The sequence below is a fragment of the Ceratotherium simum genome, chromosome 13 (genome assembly GCF_057802395.1).
Source record: "Ceratotherium simum simum isolate JZ-2026a chromosome 13, ASM5780239v1, whole genome shotgun sequence".
NCBI lineage: Eukaryota > Metazoa > Chordata > Mammalia > Perissodactyla > Rhinocerotidae > Ceratotherium > Ceratotherium simum.
Window position 1 is genome coordinate 35,628,172 of NC_141912.1, and position 20,634 is coordinate 35,648,805.

Below are 20,634 nucleotides of genomic sequence, written 5' to 3' on the forward strand. Positions count from 1 at the left end.
AACCCCATAGAAATGTGTCTGCACATATGCCTGGAAATATTGGTGTTAAATAAATAGAAGTGATAAAAACTCCTATTGGTTAAGCTCCTTTGAGTTGGCTTTTCTGACACTTGCCTGGTGAAGAATGAGCTCCTTCAGCAGAAGATAGGGGCTGAAAAGCTGGCATGGAGGAACCTGTGTCAGGGCTGGGGTGGATGTGAAGACCCGGGAGGCTCTGGAGCTTCTGGGAGGATGTGTGACGTGCTGGCCTCCGGCACACCCGGTGGCCATGGCTGGCGTCTGCGTGGTCTGGACGGTGGGGGCGACACCCACCCCTCGTCTCCAGCAGCTGTCTCCAGCACACAGTCTCGGCTCAAAGGGCCAAACCGATGGCTGCTGCAGAGGGGATTCGAGCACGAACAGGGAGGCAAGCAGGGTGTCCCTTCTGGTGCCTGGGGGGTCAGGAGACGAGGCTCTGTGCGCTTCAATCTCACCTCCAAACCATCTAGGAGCCCTTTCCCTGACTAGCCATGCCCTCCCCTATTTCTGCTGTGAAGATCCATATCTTTCCCCTTGGTAAAAACTCACCTCCTCCAGGAAGCTGACTTTGATTAGTGACACCACAGTGGCTTGTGTCTCCTTTGCTTCACCCCAGCCCTGAAGCATTGTGTCTGCAATACTCTCCTGGGGACCTATTTGTGTCCACTGTGTGTGTGTGTGTGTGTGTGTGTGAGTGTGTCCCATTTCTCCCCTCAGACTGGGAGTCTCCCAGGGGCAGGACTGTCCCCCACTAGACAAGGATCTCCCTAAAAACAGAGGTGGTCTCTTCCAACAGACTCACAAGGGGCAGGAATGTGTCTCCCCATTAGGCGGAGTTCCCTGAGGGCAGAGCCAAGGTCTTGTGCCTTGATGTCTCTCCCAGCCCAGCTACCAGATGTACAGAGACTTCTTCATATTATTCCCCAAATTAGATCACGTCAACAAGGACCCGGCTGATCCAGTTTGGCTCCATCTACACAGCTAAGGATCTCTGAATAATTTCCCACTTCCTGGGTCATGCGTGGGGAGGGGCCACAGGCTCCCAGCAAAATCCTACACGTTCCAAGTCCCACTGAGAGGCCTGGAGGGCCCCCACCCCTCGGGACTGCAGAGAGGGCTTCCTCCCAGTCCGCACCACAGGGAGAGGTGGACCATCTCCTGGTCCATTCTGGCCCGGGCCGAGGGGTGCTCACCCTCCCTTCAGTGAGTCTTCCTGCCCCCCTTCTCTCTGTGCACTAATGCAGTGTGGCCTCCAGAGCCCCCCTTTCCTGGGACCAGGCCCCCCTTCCCCTGGAATCTGCTCCTCTCCCATCCCGACCCTGCCATGGCTGAGGACAGGGCGTCTGAAGATAGCAGGTGGTGGGAGTTGTATGAAGAAAAGCCACAACGTTGGTGGAGGCTGAGGGTCCCGTGTGAGTTTCAGTTTCTTGATGCCAGCTGTCTCGAGGCAGAGGAGCAACCCTGACTTTCCTGGACTTTGAGTCTTCCGCTGATTCTGTGAGCCAAAGCTTCCCCCTGCCCAGGCCGGCGCGTCAGGTGAGCCACCTGTGCAGTCACACAGGGCCCCTCGCTGAGTGTAATGCTCTGCAGTTGCCGTCTTGAAATTCTTCATGATTTTTCAACAAGGGACCCCACCGGGCCCCACAGATGGTGTAGCCAGCCCTGCTCTTCCCCAGGCTGTCTGGACTGGGCTTTCTGTCCTCGCCACCGAAGACCCGAGCACATGTACGTCCCTCCCCTGTTCCAGCAGGTGCTGCCCTGCGACATGACCACGCGTGGACACCGCCCCCCTCGCCCCTGGCAGAGTCTCCCAAGCGCCGCTCCCCACTGCCGCCTCCTGGATTCAGACCCCCGTCTCGGCCTGGCCGACTGACTGTAAGAGCTCCTACCCGTCTCCTGGTTTCCAGGTCTCTCCCTCCTATGCGTGCAGCCACCAAGACCTTTCTAAATTACAAATCCAATCGTGTCCCTCACCTAGTTATAACACTTCAGGGGCTCCCTGCAGCTTAAGGTGTAAATTCCAAGGCCCTGTGGCCCAGCGCACAAAGCACTTCCTCATCCAGCCCCTGCCTCTGGATCTAGAAACCATCCCAAGTCAGCGCCCCCCGCCCCAAACCCCCCCAACACGCTGTTTGTTTCAATTCCCAGAAAGAGCCTGTTTCATGCTCTATGTCTCTGTGCACAGTTTCTACTGCTGGAACGCTCTTTCCCCTGTTCTCCATCCAGCTAACTCCCATCACCTTCAGGACTCAGATGCCACCTCCTCCAGGAAGCCTCCCCCTGTGCCCACAGCCCCGGGGGCCTCTCTCAGAGCAGTGGCTCTTACTGTACACTTGTCTGTCTCCTGGTCTCCTCAGCATCCAGCACAAAGCTTCCTGGAGCAGCAGGGGTGCACTGACCCCTGGGGCACCAAAGTCCCGTCCCCTCTCTGGACCTCAGTCTTCTGGTTAATTCATTCAGCAGCATGTGCTGGGCGCTTACTCTGTGCCGGATGCCGAGCAGGCACCTCCCATAGAGCCAGGACCCAACCAGGCACAAACCCCGGCCCCGGAGGGGAGATGGGCAGAAGGCGGGGATGACAAGGTGTGAACTAGTACGCACATGCAATAACATCCAGTGGTGATAAATGCTAAGACAAACTAAGGCATGTCAGGGACAGAGTGACGACAGCAGTGCTGTCTTATAGCGGGTCATCAGGAGGGCCTCTGTGATAAGGGAGGGGTCAGCAGGGCCCTGGAGGAAGTGAGGGGGGAGCCCTGCTGGTGGGGGCGGCAGGAGCTCCAAATAGAGGGGACAGCGAAGGCAAAGGGGGAATGCTTGGAGGGTCCCAGGGCGGTGGGGATGCCAGTGTGGCCGGAGCAAGGGGAGTGAGGGGGAGGGTGGAAGGAGATGAGGTCTGAGAAGAACTGGGGGCCAGATCGTGGGGCCCTTACAGGCTGCAGTGGGAGCTCCGCCTGGCTCCTCCTATGGGACCTCAATCCTTCCCCAGCTGCCAAGGACATTGGGTCCCTGGGAGGGGTCCTCAGCCAAGGGGAGCGCCTCATTCAAGCCACGTGCCCCCCTGGGTCAGCCTACCTCCCATAACGGGTCAAATGGGGGAGACAAAGGCTGGTGCCCTGGCCTCAACGTGGGACAACTCTGCAAGGCCATCCCAGCCCCAGAGCTCCCTGCGGGGTGGGCCGAGGCCACTGCTGGGGGCTGCGCCACGGCCCAGCTCCCCTGCCAGTGGTTCCTCCTCACTCCTCCACAGGTGTGTCTCCCAGGACAGCTCCTCCGGCAGGCGGATCCGTCAGGGGGCTGTTACCATGATCCTGGTGAGAGATGGTGACAGCTGGGACCAGGGCAGTGGCAGAGGAGGGGGCAAGATATTCGGAAGGCGGAGGCAACAGGGTTTACTAACAAGGGGAGGCAGGGCATGCCACGTGGTCCCCAAAGCCCCTTCCAGCCCCCGACTCACTGTGCCTTTGGTGCCCCTGCCCCCCACCCCACCATCCCCTTGCCGCCTCCTGACAGGCTCCCTGAGCAAGAGCCCCCACCCTCCACAGCCCACCCCCGCGCCAGGGGGGAGAGAGTCAGCTCGCTGCCTGGCAGAGCCTCCGCCCCAGCTGACCCGGCTTCTTCTCCAAGCTCCACTGGCTGCACAGACAGCCAGGTGACAAGTGTAAGGTCAGCAGCCTCAGCCAGCCACGCCCTGCCCTGAAGTCCAGCTATCTGAACTCACTCACTCTGGCCTCTCCCACTCCTGCAAACAACAGGTCCGTCCCTCCACGCCCTCCGCCCTCTGCCCCTGGACCTTTCCACGCCTCCTTCCTCCCTCCACACAGCACCTTCTTCCTCCTACTTCTGAACCAGAGAAGCCAGTAGAGGGGAACCCCCGCAGTGACCCCCCCCCCACCTCCCTGCCTGCTCACCATCCACCTCACCCCCATCCCTGTAATAATGATCTGAGTGCCCCACTCCACATCCCACCAGCCCTCCTGGGACCCCAGCAGCAGCTGTGTAGACAGTTCTCCTCCAGACCGCAGCACCCCACTTCAGGGCCCATCCACTCTCTGGGGAGGGGCCAGGGGCAGGGCTCACACAGCCTGCAGGCCCAGCAGATGAAAGGGGTGGGGGTCAGTATCCCGGGACGACCCCATCCACGGAAGATGGGAGCAGGCAGAGAAATGTCCTCCTGGGGGCGACGCTGAGGTGCATCCTGCAGGCTCCTCAGAGGGTCCCGTAGGACTGACCTCAGTCACCCACAGTGGCAACCAGCTGGAGAATCCTCCCCCACCATAGCTGTTCCTCTCCCTCTCCTGCCTTCCACTCCCTCATTTGTATTTCCCGGGGTCGCCTCCCAAATAAACTTGTCTCCAAGTTAAACTTGGAGTTTAGCTTGCACCGAGTCTTGTCTCAGCCTCTGCTTTCAGGGAACTCAAATTAAGCCAGTCCCTCCTGTTAAACAATGGAGGAGGAGTCCCTCTCCCAGCCAAGCTCATGCTTGCCACTGCCCAACTCTGCAGGGTAGCTTCTCCCACCTTCTGGAGAATCCCCCCCAGTCCAGCCACCTCCTTCTCCTCCATGTTCACTTACTCTCTTCTGGATCGTTTACATTTAAACAGACTCAAGTCTCTCCCATCGGACGGAAAAATTAAACGTCCTTCCACCCCACTCCCCTTCTGGCTTCCAGGACTCATCCTGCTCCACCTCTCAGGTGTGTCTGGCACCACTGCCCACTCCCCGCACGTGAGACACACTCTGCTGGTTTCCCTCCTCCCTCTTGGGAGGCCTCATCTCAGCCTCTGCTGCCAGATCCTCCTCCTCAACATGGCCACTGCGTGTGGGGCTCCTCAGGCAGGTCCCTGAGCCCTGTCCTATCTTCACACATGTGCCCTCTTTCTTGGGGTCTGCCAGAAGCCCAGACACCTGCATCCGTGTGTGTCCAACCCAGACCTCTCCCCATGCAAATGCCCAGATATCCAACCACCTGCCTTACACCAACACTTGGATGTCTCAAAGGCACCAAAAAATCAGTGCATCCGAACCCCCCACTACAGCCTCCACCCACTCCTCCTGGGCTCCCCATCTCAGCGAGGGTACCAGTCTCCATCCAATGAGGGCACAGGTCACACACCACCATGGGGTCATCCTTGATGCCTTTCTCCCTCACCCCCCTGTCCAATCTATCACAAGTCCTCTAGATTTTGCCTTGTAAATCTCTTTTTGGATTAGTCTACTTGTCCCTATCTCATCACTACCAAGCCTAGTCCTGGGCACCTTCACTGGAAATAGCATCCTAGCTAGCATTACTAGATAAACTAGATAGGGATGCCCAGCTAAATTTGGATTTCAGATAAACAATGACTTTTTTTTAGTATAAGTATGTCCCAAATAGTGCATGGGACATGCATATACTAAACAATTATTCACTGTTTATTTGAAATTCAAATGTAACTTGACATCTTGTATTTTTTTAAATGTTCTTTTCTAGTTAAAAATTCCATGAAATTCCTGAAATATTTCAAGGATCATCTTGTATTTTTATTTGCTAAATCTGGCAATCCTAATTCTAACTGATCTCCCCGCATCCTAACATTGTAGCCTGATGACCTTGTTCAAACAAAATTTGCTAAGTAAACTGTGAAGTATATATATCGTAATCACCAGATCCACCACTTATAAAAAAGTATACAAGGAGATATAGTAAAAAAAAGAAAAAAATAAAAGCTCAATAAATAAATTAAAATAGAATACAGAAAAATAGTCACATAATCCAAAATAAAGTGAAAAGGAATAAACAGGGGAACTAATAACAGAAAGAACAAATAGAAATCAAACCATAAAATGGAAGCTTTAATTCAAGCATATCAATAATTACATTAAATGTAAATGATCTAAACATACCAGTTAAAAATCAGAGATTATCAGAATAGGTAAACTAACAAGACTCAACAATATGTTGTCTATGAGAAACCCACTTTATGATATAGATAATAGTAAAAGAATGGAAAAGATATACCTTGCAAACAGTAATCAAAAGAAAGCTAGAGTGGCTATTTTAATATCAGACAGGATAGATTTCAGAGTAAGGAAAATTACCAAGGATAAAGGGGGACATTTTATAATGATAAAAGGGTCAATTCACCAAAAAGACATACACTCCTAAACATGTACACACCTAACAAAAGAGCGTCAAAATACATGAGGCAAAAACTGATAGAATTGAAAGAGAAAAAGACAAAATCTACATTATAAGTGGAGATTTCAAACTCCACTCCTTTCAGTAATTGATAGAAAAAGTAGATCAGTAAGAATATAGAACTGAACAACACTATCAACAAACTAGATCTAATGAACACCTATACAACACTCCACCCATCAACAGCAGAATACGCATTCTTTTCAAGCACACATAGAACATTCACCAAAATTCACCACACCCTGGGTCACAAAACAAACCTCAACAAATTGAAAAAGTTGAAGTCATACAGAGTATGTCCTCTGACCATAATGGAATTAAACTAAAAGTCAATAACAAAAAGGTAACTGGTAAATTTCCAAACACCAGAAATAAAGCAACACAATTATAAATAATCCATGAGTCAAAGAGGAAGTCTCAGGGACATCAGAAGATATTTGAACTGAACAAAAATAAAATTACAACAAGCAAAATTTGTGAGATGTAGCTAAACCAGGGCTTACAGGGACATTTAGAGCATTAAGATGTTTACGTTAGAAGAAAAGAAATGTCTCAAAACATCAATCCAAGTTCCATCTTGAAAAACTACAAAACTAAGGGGGAAAAGAGCAAGATAAACCCAAAGCAAGCAGAAGAAAGGAATTAAGAAAATAGCAGAAAGCAATGAAATTGAAAACAGAAAAAATGATAGAGAAAATCAATGAAAACAAAGGCTGATTACTTGAAAAGATCAATAAAGTTGATAAGCCACTAGCCAAATTGACAAAGAAAAAAAAGACAAGACACAAATTATCGATATTAGTAATGAAAGAGATGTATCACTATGGACTCTGACATTAGAAGAATAATGAGAAACGACTATCACCAACTCTACCTACATTATATTCAAAAACTTAGATGAAATGACTGATTCCTTGAAAGCCACCAACTACCAAAACTCACTCAAAAGAAGTAGATTATCCAAAGAGTTCTATATCTATTAAAGAAATTGAATTTATAATTTAAAATCTTCCAAAAAAGAAATATTCCAGCCTAGATAGTTTCACTGGTAAATTTTACCAAGCATTTAAAGAAGAAATAACACCAATCTCTTCCAGAATATAGAAGAAGGAACACTTCCCAACCTACTTCATAAGGCCAGCATTACCTTGATACCAAAACCAGACATAGATAGTACAAGAAAACTAGACACCGATATTCCTCATGAGCATAGATACAAAAATCCTCAGCAAAATATTAGCAAATAGAATTCAATATATAAAATGAATAATATACCATGACCGAGTGGAGTTTATCCCAGGAATCCAAAGCTCGTTCAGTATTTGAAAATCAATGTAATCCATCATATTAATAGGCTAAAGAAGAAAAACGATCATATCAATTGAGGCAGAAAAAGCATTTGACAAACTTCAACATCCATTCATAATAAAAGCTCTCAGCAAATCAGGAATAGAAAGCAATTTCCTTAATCTGATAAAGGACATCTACAATAAACTTACAAGTAACATCATACTTAATAATAGAGGACTGAATGCTTTTCTCTAAGATCAGGAGCAAGGTAAGGATGTCCATCCTCATCACTCCTCTTCAGCACGGTACAGGAAGGCCTAGCCAGCGCAATAAGGCAAGAAAAAGAAATAAGAAGCATACAGATTGCAAAGGAGAAAATAAAATAGTCTCTATTTGCAGACAACAGAATTGAGTTTAGCAAGGTTGCAGAATATAAATTCACTACACAAAAATCAATCATATTTCTATATACTAGCAATAAATACTCAGAAACCAAAATATTAAAAAGCAATACCATTTACAATAGTTCCCCAAAGTAAAACACTCAGGTAGTAAAAGCAGCAAGATCTGTATGCTGAAAACTACAAACGCTGATGAAAGAAATCTAAGAAGACCTATAGAAATGGAGAGACATACCATGCTCATGAACCGAGAGACTCAATTTAGTTAAATGTCGGTTCTCCAATCAAAATCCTAGTCAGATCTTTTTGTAGATATAAGCAAGCTGATTCTAAAATTTATATGGAAAGACAACAGAACTAGAATAGCCAAGACAATTGTGAAAAAGAAAAAGTTGGATGACTCACACTACCCAATTGTAAGACTTCATGAACTACAAAAAATAAAGACAGGGTGGTATTAGCAAAAGAATAGACCCATAGGTCAATGGAACAGGACAGAGAGCCCAGAAACAGAGCCACACAAATATGGTCAGTTGACTTTTGACAAAGGTACAAAGGCATTTCAGTGGAGAAAGGATAGTCTTTTCAACAAATGGTGTTGGAACTAGTGGACATCTATATGCAAAAAAAAAAAAAAAAACAAAAAACCTTAACCTAAACCTCACAATTCAGACAAAAATAAATTCAAAATGAATCATAAATCCAAATGTAAAACTATAAACCTTTTAGAAAGTAACAGAGGAGAAAATCTTCGCAACCTGGAGTTAGGCAAGGAGTTCTTAGATACAGCACCAAAACACAATCCATAAAAGAAACCGCCAGCCGTCACGGCCTCGCGGTTAAAGTTCAGCATGCTCCGCTTCAGCGGCCCGGGTTCTGTTCCCAGGAGTAGAACCACGCCACCCATCTGTCACTAGCCGTGCTGTGGCAGTGGCTCACATAGAAAAACTAGAAGGACTTACAACTAGAATCTACAACTATGTACCGGGGCTTTGGGGAGAAAAAAAGAGAGAGAGAGGAAGACTAGAAACAGAAGTTAGCTCAGAGAGAATCTTTCCCAGCACAAGGAAAAAGAAAAACATAAAAATTGATAAAGTGGACTTCATCAAAATTAAAAACTTTTGCTCTGTGAAAGGCACTATTAAGAGAATGAAAAGACAATATACAGATGGGAAGAAAATCTTTGCAAATCACATGTCTGACAAAGGACTTGTATCTGGAACACATAAACTCACAAAACTCAACAGTGAAAAAGCAACCAAGTTTTAAAATGAGCAAAAGACTGTAACAGGTAGTTCACCAAAGAGGATGTATGAATGTCAAATATGCACATGAGAAGATGCTCGACATCATCAGTCACTAGAGAAAAGGGAATTAAAATCACAGTGAGATACCACCGCACACCTATAGAACTGCCAAAATAAAAGCACTTGACACAGGTGAGTATCCGGAGCAACTGGAATTCTCATCCATTGCTGGTGGGAATTGTACAGCCACTCTGGAAGACAGTTTGGCCCTTTCTCATAAAGTCAAATATCCCTGTTATCATATGACCCAGCAATCCCACTCCTGGATATCTACCCTAGAGAAATGAAAACTCACATTCATGCAAAAAACTGTAGACAAATGTTTATAGCAGCCACATTCATAATCACCAAAAACTGGAAACAATCCAAACTTCCTTCAATAAGGGAGGGATAAACCAACTGCGGTGCATCCTTTCCATAGGACAGTGCTCAGCAATAAAAAGGGACTTGTTACATGCAGCGACTTGGACAAATCTCAAAGACATTATGCTGAGTGACAGAAGCCAATCTCAACAGGTTATACGCTGTAAGATTCCACTCCTACTACATTCTGGAAAAGGCAAACTAGAGCAATGGAGAACAGATCGGTGGTTGCCAGGGGTTAGGGGTGGAGGGTGGGATGACTATGAAGGGAAGGCACAGGGAGATTTTGGCTGATAGAACTGTTCAGTGTCCTGATAGTGGTGGTGGTTACACGAATCTATGCATGTGTACTCATAGAACTGTACACCCTCAACAGTCAATTTTACTGTATATTTTCTTAAAAATTGTTTTTTAATTTGACCATATCACTCTCCTGATGAGAATGTTTAACGGCTTCCCAGTGGTCTTGCACAAAAGCCAAACTCCTCACCCACAGGGTCTCCAGCCCACCTGCCAGCCTCATCTCCCACCAGCAACCCCTCACTCTGGGTCCGACGCCAAGTAGACTTTTCTCGGTTCTGGAAGGTGCAGGCTCTCTCCTGCCTCAGGGCCTTTGCCCAGACTGGGTCCCCTTCCCTGCAGGCTTCCTTCTGCTTCTCTGCAGCCAGCACATGTGAGTCGCGGGGAGGGAGCGCGCCAACAGGCACCCCCTAACTTCTTCCTCCTCCCCCCACCACAGCTGATGGGCAGCGGGCCCAACCTAACTGTTCACCCCTCCCCTCCTCTGCCCCAATCGCCCTGGAACTTGTCATGGTTCCCAAGGACCAGGAGTTAAAAACGTCGATTGTAAAGTACACCTCAGAACACACCGGTCCCTGGTGGTCTTCAAATCTGTGCGCCTCACAAACGCGAGGCGGAGGGGCTGCTGATGCGAGAGGTCGCGGCCTCCCGGGAATCTGCATTTCAACGCGACCCCAGAGGCCTCGGGGGCGGGGGCCCTGATCTCGGGACCTCGGTTGGAGAAGCACAGCTCGATCTCCCCATTCTCCCCACCCAGGGTGCGGGCGCGGGGCCCACGTGGGGGCAGCGTCCGAAAGGCACCCGCGTCTGCGCGGGAAGCGCGAGGCCCGGACCCTCTTTAGAAGCCATTTGGAAACCTTTCGTTTATTCCTTTGTGAGGAAAAGGAAAACAAGGCTGATTTCGCATCCCGTAATCCCCGGGGCGCGGGAGCGCAGGGGAAACGGCAGCTTGCGGGGTGTCAGGGCGGCAGCGCGATTGGTCCAGCCCCGCCCGGCCCGCGCCCCGCAGCCCCCGCAGCGCCCCAACCTGTCGGGCCCGGGGCAGGAGGGCGCGTCCAGAAGCGAGGCTGGGGACACCGGGCCTGGATGTCCCCCAGGCCGTGGGCAGTCAGGGTAGGGGCGCCCCAACTGAAGGCTGGGGGTGAGGAGGCTGCAGGGACACCTTCCCCAAGGCTGCGCCTCCTCCTTCTGACTGTCCATTACCACCCCCCCAGCCTTGAAGAGCCAGTCACTACCCCTGCAGGGTCTCCCACTGTGGCAGAAGTGCCCCGCAACACACACGCACAACCCCCCTCCTCCAGCTGCCGGGCAGAGCCTACCTCCAGCCCCAGTCAAGGCTTCAGCCCCAGGGTGTACAGCTGGGGTGCAAGGGCTCCTGGGGTGGGTAATGAACAAGGAGGAAAGGCTCCAGTGGAAGATTCTCCCCAGACCGGGGGCTGCTCCCAGAAGGTTCCTGAAGGGGCAGAGGGGCCAGTCATCCAAAGTCAGGGTGCTGAGGGAGGGGGCACATGCTGGATGGCAGGCCAGAAGGAGACAGACCATCCCAGACTCACCCCTGGGTCTGTGCTTCCAGCTGGTTCCACCCTCAAAACATATCCAGAATCCCAACCCTTCTCTTACCTCCACTGTCCCCACCCTAGTCCAGGCCCCACCATCTCCCACCTGGACGGTCAGAGTAGCTTCCTCACTGGCCTGGCTTTTCCACTTGCCTTCTACACTCGATTTCCCCTCAGAAGCCACAGAAACCTGGTAGCATCCCGTCAGATCCTGTCAGTCTCCTCTCAGAACCCTCCCCTGCTCCGCACTTCTTCTGAGTGAAACCCGGTGCACACAGGCCTGTCTCTCCAACACCCTGACCTCACCCCCCGACACCCCCCTCAAGTGCTGCACTCCACTTCCCTAGTCTCTTTGCTGCTCAGACAGGCCAGCTGCACTCCTGCCTCAGGGCCTTGGCACTGGCTGTTCCCTCTGCTCTATGCTCTTCCTCCAGATACCCATACGGCTTCCTTGCTTGCTTCAGGGCCCTGCTCAAATGTCACCTTCCCAGAGAGGCCCTCCCTCAGGGCCCAGCACCCCCTCTCCTGCCACTGCACACTGGCGGTCCCTCTCCCTGTCCACAGCACTGACCCTCACATAGCCTTTACCATCCGCTCCATGAGGACGGGATCTTTGCCATCCGTGGGCACTGCTGCGTCCCCAGCGCAGTGCCTGACACACAGTAGGTCTCCAGCCACATTTGTTAGATGAATACGGGATCCTGGGTCAGGACTCCCCTCCCACAGAGGGGCCCCTCTCACCCCCCTCATCCTCAAGCCCCACCCACCACCCACAGGAGGGAGGTCGATGTGGAATAGGGTGGGGAGGGAGCCAGACACAAGCCTGGGACTCAGGCCAGGCCCTTGTCCCCCAGAATCGCACTCCTCATTTCCCCCACAGTGTGCCCACCCTCTCCTGGTCCACCTCCCCAGTTGCTCCTCTCCCCTGGGGTTGCCCCATGTGGGGGCCGCCTGGCACTCTGTGGGTGAGAGACAGAATCACCAGGGCACCTGCTGCTCTGCCAGGGGCTCAGCACTGTCAACTTCACCCTGTGAAGTTGGCACCGTGCCCATTTTTTAGGAGAGGAAACTGAGGCCCAAGGGGCTAAGTGACCTGCGAAGGACACACAGGGATGGAGATTCCCCCCGTGATGCCAGACCTGGGGGCCTCTTTTCCTGATGCCACACACTCAAGTTCCAGCCAGCCCACAGACCTGTGCACCCCTAGGCCGTGGAAGTCAGGAACTGCCTGGTTACCGCTGTTGTTATGGCTCCCCACGGGCCCCTCCTCCTCCACCCTAGCCAGGCGGCTGACATCAGCACAGGAGCCGTGATGATTTGTGAGGGAGGAAAAGAACTTTCTTCTATTGAGTTCCTGCCATGGGCTGATTATCAAGCCAAGCGTTTTACATACATCACCTCCGTGAGCCTCACCACAACCCCATTACACGGATGAGTGGACTGAGGCCAGAGAGGTTAAGTAGCCTGTCCCACATGGCTCAGCTAATAAGTGGCAGAATGGGGCTTCCAATATCCCGAGATGGTCTGCCAAGTCCCTGAGGCTTTCCTGTCCCTCCTCCCGCAAACTCCAATGCCTCCTGCCCAGGGGCATGTCCCTGCTATGTGGAAATGTCCCTGCCAGCCCCCATGGGCAGGAGAGAGTGAGCAGAAGCAGGCCAGGCCCAGCCGCAAGAGGGGGGCGGGGGTGGGGGGGAGGCGGCTGTGCTCATCAATTTTCTGCCTCGGTGGGTCTGCAGCCCCAGCCAGAGCCCACAGAGTTGCCATCCAGTCTATTCAAGAATTCTATCTGGGCCGGCCCTGTGGCTTGGTGGTTAAGTGCGCGCGCTGCGATGCTGGTGGCCCGGGTTCGGATCCCGGGTGCGCATCGAGGCACCACTTCTCCGTTCATCCTGAGGCCGAGTCCCACATACAGCAACTAGAAGGATGTGCAGCTACGACACACAACTATCCACTGGGGCTTTGGGGGGAAAAATAAAATAAATAAAATCTTTAAAAAAAAAAAAAAAGAATTCTATTTGGGAAGAACCTAGCATGCCAGGGACTGTGCTGATGGCCCTTTAAAATTTCATTGCAGAGCTAAATGAGATTAGGAGTGGGGAGGCGGGCAGAGCCGGCCGCATGAAAGGATGGCTGTGTCTGAGGAGGTGAGGGGAGCGTAGAGAACAAACTTCTGTCAGCCCCTCTCAGCCCTGGCATCCCGCACATCTCGGACCACCTGGGGGCCACCCAGACCTCCCCATCACCTGATGAGTGTTGGCTCCCTTGTGGCCTGCTGTCCCTCTGCTCCTCCTTCCCCAGGCCAGCCACCCCAGTCTAGACACCTTTTCCTGAACGTTCCCTCCATGGACCCACTTCCTGGCCTTCGCTCACGCAGTCTCTTAACTCAGGATGCTGTTCGCCCTTCACCAGCTAAAACTCTGCCCACCCTGCAAGGCCCTCTCAGACCCCCAGGCAGAGCCAGCGGCCCCGTCCTCTGAGGGGTGCGGCCCCCGCAGGAGAGACGAAGTTCCCCTGTGGGTTCTGAGAAATGCGAGCTGATGTCAGCCGGGTCCACTGGATAATAAAGTGACTGGATAATATTTTGAGATCTTAAAAGCTCCTTTTCGATTTTTCCTCCCTCATTTCTCTTTCCCCCTTTCAGCTCACTAAGTAGCCAGCTCTGGGCCTCCTGCCCCAGGGAAGTGGGGTCTGACAAGGGCCAGAGACAGGGGCCTGTCTTCCCCCCTCTTCTGTGCCCCCTCACCCTGGCTTCCTCCCTTCACATCGCTGAGACCCGGAACCTTCCACCTTCCAGCCGCCTTTCCCCCAGAGCAGCTGTGAGGTCTTCACACACCGCAGAACTTCCGCTACCCCCACACACGAAGGCCTCGCTGTCCACCAGCCACCCTTCCCCCTCCTCAAGCCCCTTCCTCCATTTTCCCATTCAAGGCTCCAAGCTTCTGGGCTTAAAAATCAAGTCACCCATTTCTCAGGAAATCATCCTGAAAAGCATGCGCAACTCCAAAGCTCTGAGCTCCCTGATTCCACACACATTTGTTGAGCGCCGACTGTGAGCCAGGCACGGTGTTGGGGGCTGGGAACATGGCAGTGAACACCACAGACAAGGTCCCTGCCCTGTGGAGCTGACGTTCTGATGTGGAGAAACAAAATACTCAAGAAAAGTCAGTAAACAAGATAATTGCAGAAAACGTGACATGTGCCATGCAGAAAAGGGAACCTAAGTGATAGAATGGGTGGTGATGGGGTGGGGGTAGCTACATTGGATGAGGTGGTCAGGGGAGGCTGTCTGGGAGGGTGATATCTGAGCCAGGACCTGAGCCTGAGAAGCAGGCCACTGTGCAAGCTTTGCAGGAAGGAACTTCCGGGTGGAGGACATGGTAAGTGCAAAGGCCCTGAGGTAGGGGCGTGCTTCGGGGGTTGGAGAAGCAGACCTGACCAGGATTGTGAAGGGCAGGAAGAGAAGGAGCAAATGATAAGAAATGAGGTTGGCATTTTGACCCCCAAAGCTTCATTCAGTCAGGGCCATCTTTGGGGGCTGTCTTAACTGGTCAGGCTAGATGGGTTCTTCCATGTCAAGGTCAGAGAGTCAGTAGGACAGACACACATGATAAAAATGAGGCCAACAGGCATCTCTGTGGCCCCATAAACAGCCTTAAAGCCTGGCAGGCTCCAGAAGAGAATTCTGGAAGGGAAGACAGTTTAGGGCCCAGGGTAGCCACAGCCTCTAGGCCTCTTTGTCAGACCACGGAGCAGGATCGGCTGCATTTCCCACCTAGATGGAGACCAGCTCCCGTCCTCCAGTCCCTCTGGCCCCAGCTGAGAACCTCGCCATCTTCATGTACTTTTCTCTGACCTGTGGCTTCTGCTCCCACATCATTTCTGCCTACACATGGCCTCCCACGGCGAGAGCCTGCACACAGCCTCCTCTGCAGGTGACTGGGCTTCCGCCTTCCCCACTGCTGCCTCTCCCCCACACCTCCCTCCTAGGGAAGAACCAGCCAGGACGCTCCTGCCGCCCCCTTTGTCCCTGCCCCCACAGTGCAGGTGGCCACGGGCCTGGGGCTCAGTCAGGTCCACATGGGTGCTGTCGCCTAGAGCCCAGGGCCCGGCTCACCGAGGCTGTGGCCTGTGTGTGAGGGGAGGCGGGGGCTGTAAACCCGAGTCCCACCCCCGCCCCACCTTGCTTGGAAGAGGCCTGGAGGCGGCAGCCTCGGTCACTTTACTGTGGTGACATCCCAGCATTTCCAACAACAGAGCTCCTTTCTCAAATGGAATCTAAGTAGAATCACATTGTGCAAAGCAGATAAAAGTCATATTGTGTTAGTATAAGTGCACTGGATATGTTCGCATGAGTGCCAGATTCTTATTGAAATAAGAGAGAACAAGTGTCATAAGATTAGATAAGATGAAAACAAGGCTGTTTTGTCGAATATGAGTTAAAAATACAGGATTATCAGTGACGGCGCCCCCAGCCTCCCCCTGGTCCCACATTTTGTTTCTGTTGGTCACTATTGTTTATTCATATGGATTAGTAACTGCCAGTTACAAGAGGCATTTCTGTTTCTCACATTCTCTCTCCATGCAATACTCTTCAAATAAATACAGATGCAGGAGAATCTTGAGCCCCAGGTCCACTCGAAGCAGCCTTTCCATGATTTCAAATGGGTTAAAAATTCTATAACATAATCGCCAGCCTGTATTTGTTTTAAATACTGTTTCAAAAAAAATTTTTTTAAGTAAAATGAGCAGGTGCTGATTTTGGCTACGATGGCAATCATATTACGATATATAAATGTTTCAAATTAACATGTTGTACGCCTTAAAATTACACGTCAATTATACTTGAATGAAAAAATTAAAGTGAAAAAAATACTGTTTTATCGTAAAAATGGTATTGAAAATGAACTGGAGTCAAACATGTGTGGACCCCGCAGCGTCTCCAGAGTACCCAGGGGTCTGCAGAGAGGGTCTGGAAGCCACGGGCTTTGCAGCCACATCTTGCTTAGCAATCCCTCCGCTTGGACCAGGAGCCCTGGCCCCGAAATCTAGCCATTGCTCGTTTCCCAAAGACTCAGACAGGCTCAGAGTTGGGAAGGATCCCAGGGCTACAGAGTCCAAAGCCCACCTTGTGCAAGAATTCCTCCATAGCCCCCCAACAGCGAGTCCTCCAGCCTCTGCTTGAATACCTGAAGTGACAGAGAACTCACCACCTTATGAGGCTGTCTGGTCTGGTCCATTATGAGTCAGCTCTAATTGTTAAACATCTCTCCCTCTCTGAGTCTGTCTCCTTGTCTATAGAATGAGCATCATAATATTTATGAAGCCAGACTGCTGTGAAGCCTGAATAAGAGGATGCTGAGCTGGCACACACTAAGTATTCAACAATATTGGGTCTCCTGTGTCTTCCACACCCACAAAGTACCCTCATTTTAGAGGAGCAGCCTTACACATGCAGGGACAAGGGTATCGCGTGGACTGTGCTTTGTAGGGTGGGCAGGCGTGGGGTGGGGGGTGGGCATTCCTCCAGGAAGTGCCTAAGGGAAGCCTGCCTGGGGAGGCGCCCATGGGAGTGAAGAGAGCCTGAACCCCCAGCGAGCTTCACCAACTCCACATGCCCCCCCCGCCCCATCCTATCCCCCCCTCCCCCACACTGGCCTCAGAGCCTCATCTGTCTTCCCCTCTGTCATGGGAGCTGAGCCTTGTCCAGGAGGCGAGGGGATTAAATCCCAGGGCCAGCTGCACCCCCGCCAAGGAGCTGGCACTTCATTACCCGCCTGCCCAGCTGCCTGCGGCCATCGATCGGCCCTGGCCCAAGTGACCTCCAATCGATGGGCAGCATGTTATTTACTGCGCTGGCTGGGAGGAGGGGAAAGGGGCCTTGTCAGAGCATCCTTGTTCCTGAGGGGACAGCCCCCAGCAAGCCCCGAGGTGGAGAGAAAAGAGAGCAGGCGGTTGGCAGCGCTCCGCAGGGAATCTGGGGTCCTGGGCCAAGGCCCCGTGTGCGCGGCAGCATGACCTCGGCTGAGGTCTCTGGGCCTCAGTGTCCTCTGTAAAAGGATCAGGTGGGGCCGGCAAGGCTCACAAACTCAGCAGCCCGCAGCGGGGCAGGTAATGAGGGTGAGTGAAGGGGCGGGATGGGGCTGGTGCCCGGTCCACAGGAGGAACCTCGCTGCCTCTGCTCTCCCCAGCAGGCGCGACAGCCCCACGCCTCCTCCACCTCCCACCTCTGCTGGGCAGAAGCTGGGGAAGCTTCCATACCCGCTGGCTCGCCTCTCCTCTCCACCTTCCTGCCCCAGGCCTTCTTTCCAAGCCAGCGCCTGTGCCGGGTAGCCGGGAAGTGCGAGGAAGCTCAGCATCTTGGAGGAAGTTGTATTTGTGAGGGGCCTTGACAGAGCAGAGGACTTGGGGAGATGGGCACCGGATTGCTGGGGGTCATCACTCCCTGTCCCCACGACCCCATCCCAGCCCCTTTGGAAGGTCTGCCTGGTGAGGACCTCACGATCTCATGGTCTTCCCTGGTGGACCAGTGCAGGACCCTGACTAGGGGCAGCCAATCACTAGTGACAGAGGCTGCCTTGACCTATGGCTTGGCATGGCATCTGCTCAGGAGCTTGACCAGGCCACAGTGCAGCGGAGAAGGCAGTCATCAGTGGAGGAGGGGCACAGGAAGTGCCGGGGGAGGCCACGATGTGCGGCGGAGAATCAGTCATGAGACAGCATGTTCTGTGGGTGATGGATGAGTGGGAAACCCTCTGGTGGCACAAGTAAAGTGGACTGTGCACAGGTTGGAGGGACCCGCCCAGGACAGGAGACACTCACGAGGACCAGTCCTCAGTCCCCACCCCCTTGCAGGCCCCCAGCCCCAGTCCACATGTATCCTTCAATGAAACTTTGATTAAGGTAACTTGAGTGTGTCTCTGTTCCTTACAACCAAAATATCTGACCTAGGACTTGAGCAGGAAGGGCATTCCCAGCAGTGGGCACCGCGTGGGCAAAGATACAAAGGCAAGAAGCTTATGGGGGGTGTTCCTGGAATGGGATGGTGAGTGGTCCACCCACGCTAGAGCAGAGCGGGGTATACAGGCACCTGTGTACACGTGTGTGAGCACTGCGAGGGTCCGCCTGCGTCCTAGGGGTTCAGAGACATGTAGGGTCTGAATACAGAAGGGGATAAGAGGCCAGAAGATCGGATTGGGACAGATCATGGGTCCCCAGAACATCAGGAAACACTATGAGCACACAGATGTATGTTCTAGACAGTCTGGCCAAGTGTAGAGCGGAGGGATGCTAGAGGCAGAGAGATGGCCTGGGCTGAGCTCAGACGGGGGCAGTGGGAGAGTTGGGACCAGAGCTGGCTACCCCAAGAGGACACTGCCAGGACAGAAGCACGGCACTGGATGTGGGGGACAGCGAGAGAGGGGGTTGCTATTTCCAATTTGGGCGACCAATAGAACTGTAGGAAGAAAAGCTCGTCTTGGTTAGTTGGGTTTGGGACCTGCGGTTTTAAGGAGAAACTGGACCAGGCAGTTGGAATTACTGATCAGGAGCCCAGGAGAGAAGCTGATGGCTCAAACCAATTTAGGAGGCATCAGCGTGAAGGGGCCCACAGGAGGAGACGAGTTCTCCAAAAGAAGCTGGTTGTGCCCACCAGAGGTAGTTAGCCACCTACCCTCTACTCACTCTGTGCCCAATTATGATTCTGACACCAGTTCCAGTGTCTGGGGGGTTTCCCACACCAAGCAGTTCTGCCACACCAGCTGGGTGTCCTACATTCAGCTCAATTCTGACACTGTCTACCCAGAGATAGCATCAGATCCCACAGGTCGAGGGCTCAGTCCTGCAAGACTGCCCCCACCTCTTTCACACGCGAACCGCAAGTCCAGGCTGTCACTGACCTATAAATGGGTGGCTCCCATCACCGTCTCCTTGAGTTCGGTCATGCTCACAGAACTCAGAGGAACATTTTACTTACAGGATTACCAGTTTATTATAAGAAGATATAACTCAGGAACAGCCAGATGGAAGAGAGGCAGAGGGCAAGGTGTGTGGAAAGGGCACAGAGCTTCCATGCCCTCCGAATGTGTCGCTCTCCCCACCTCTGCACATGTTCACCAACATGGACGCTCTCTGAACCTGTCCTTCTGGGTTTTTACGGAGGCTTCATTACGCAGGCATGATGGATTCAATCATTGGCCATTGGCAATGATTCCACCTCCAGCCCCTCTTCCTTCCCAGGGGGTGAGAAGTGGGACTGAAAGTTGCAACCCTCCAATCACGTGGCTGACTCTCCTGGCACCCAGCCCCCATTCCAAGGTGGGACCCAAAAGTCACCTCATCAACATAACAAAGACACCTCTATGGCTCTCATCACTTAGGAATTCCAAGGGTTTTAGGAGCTCTGGCCCAGAAAAGAGGACGAAAACCAAATATAGATTTCTTACAATAAATCACAATATCACACCAATAAAACAGACTCAACCTCCCAAGCCTCCTTACAGCTAAAGGCAACCATGTGACATCCGTGGGCAGCCAGGCCAGCCGCGGACTCTCACCTTCAGACTTCAAAGTAAAACCCCGCTGTCAAGCGAGTCTTCCTTACTTGCTGCACGTGTTCCTGACAGATTCAGGGTCAAGGGCGTGTTCCTGACAGATTCAAGGTCAAGGGCAGGGGCTGGCCCGGTGGCCTAGCCGTTAAGTGCGCGCCTGCTCGGCTGCGGCGGCCCGGGGTTCACAGGTTTGGATCCCAGGCGCGCACCAACGCACCGCTTGTCAAGCCATGCTGTGGCGGCGTCCCATATAAAGTAGAGGAAGATGGGCACGGATGTTAGCCCAGGGCCAGTCTTCCTCAGCAAAAGGAGGAGGATTGGCATGGATGTTAGCTCAGGGCTGATCCTCCTCACAAAAACCAAAAAAAAAGATAAACCAGGTCAAGGGTGGTCCCTGGGGCATCAGAAAGCAGGAGGGTGGAGGGTGAGCCAAAAGTGTTGAAGATGTGGGGGGCCAGCAAGGTGGGCAGAGGCCCAGGGGAGCCCCCTATGGAGAAGTTGGGGGGGCAAGGTAAATAAGAACATTGCACAGAAGCCAAGCGGGGTACAGACCGTCCAGGGGCAGGCGCCCAGGGCCAGAGGGCAGTGTCACCGCTGACTCATTGAAGCCACTCGAGTGGAGGGGCCGGGGCTGAAGGCAGATTCCTCCCAGAGGAGCGGGGGAGGGTGGGA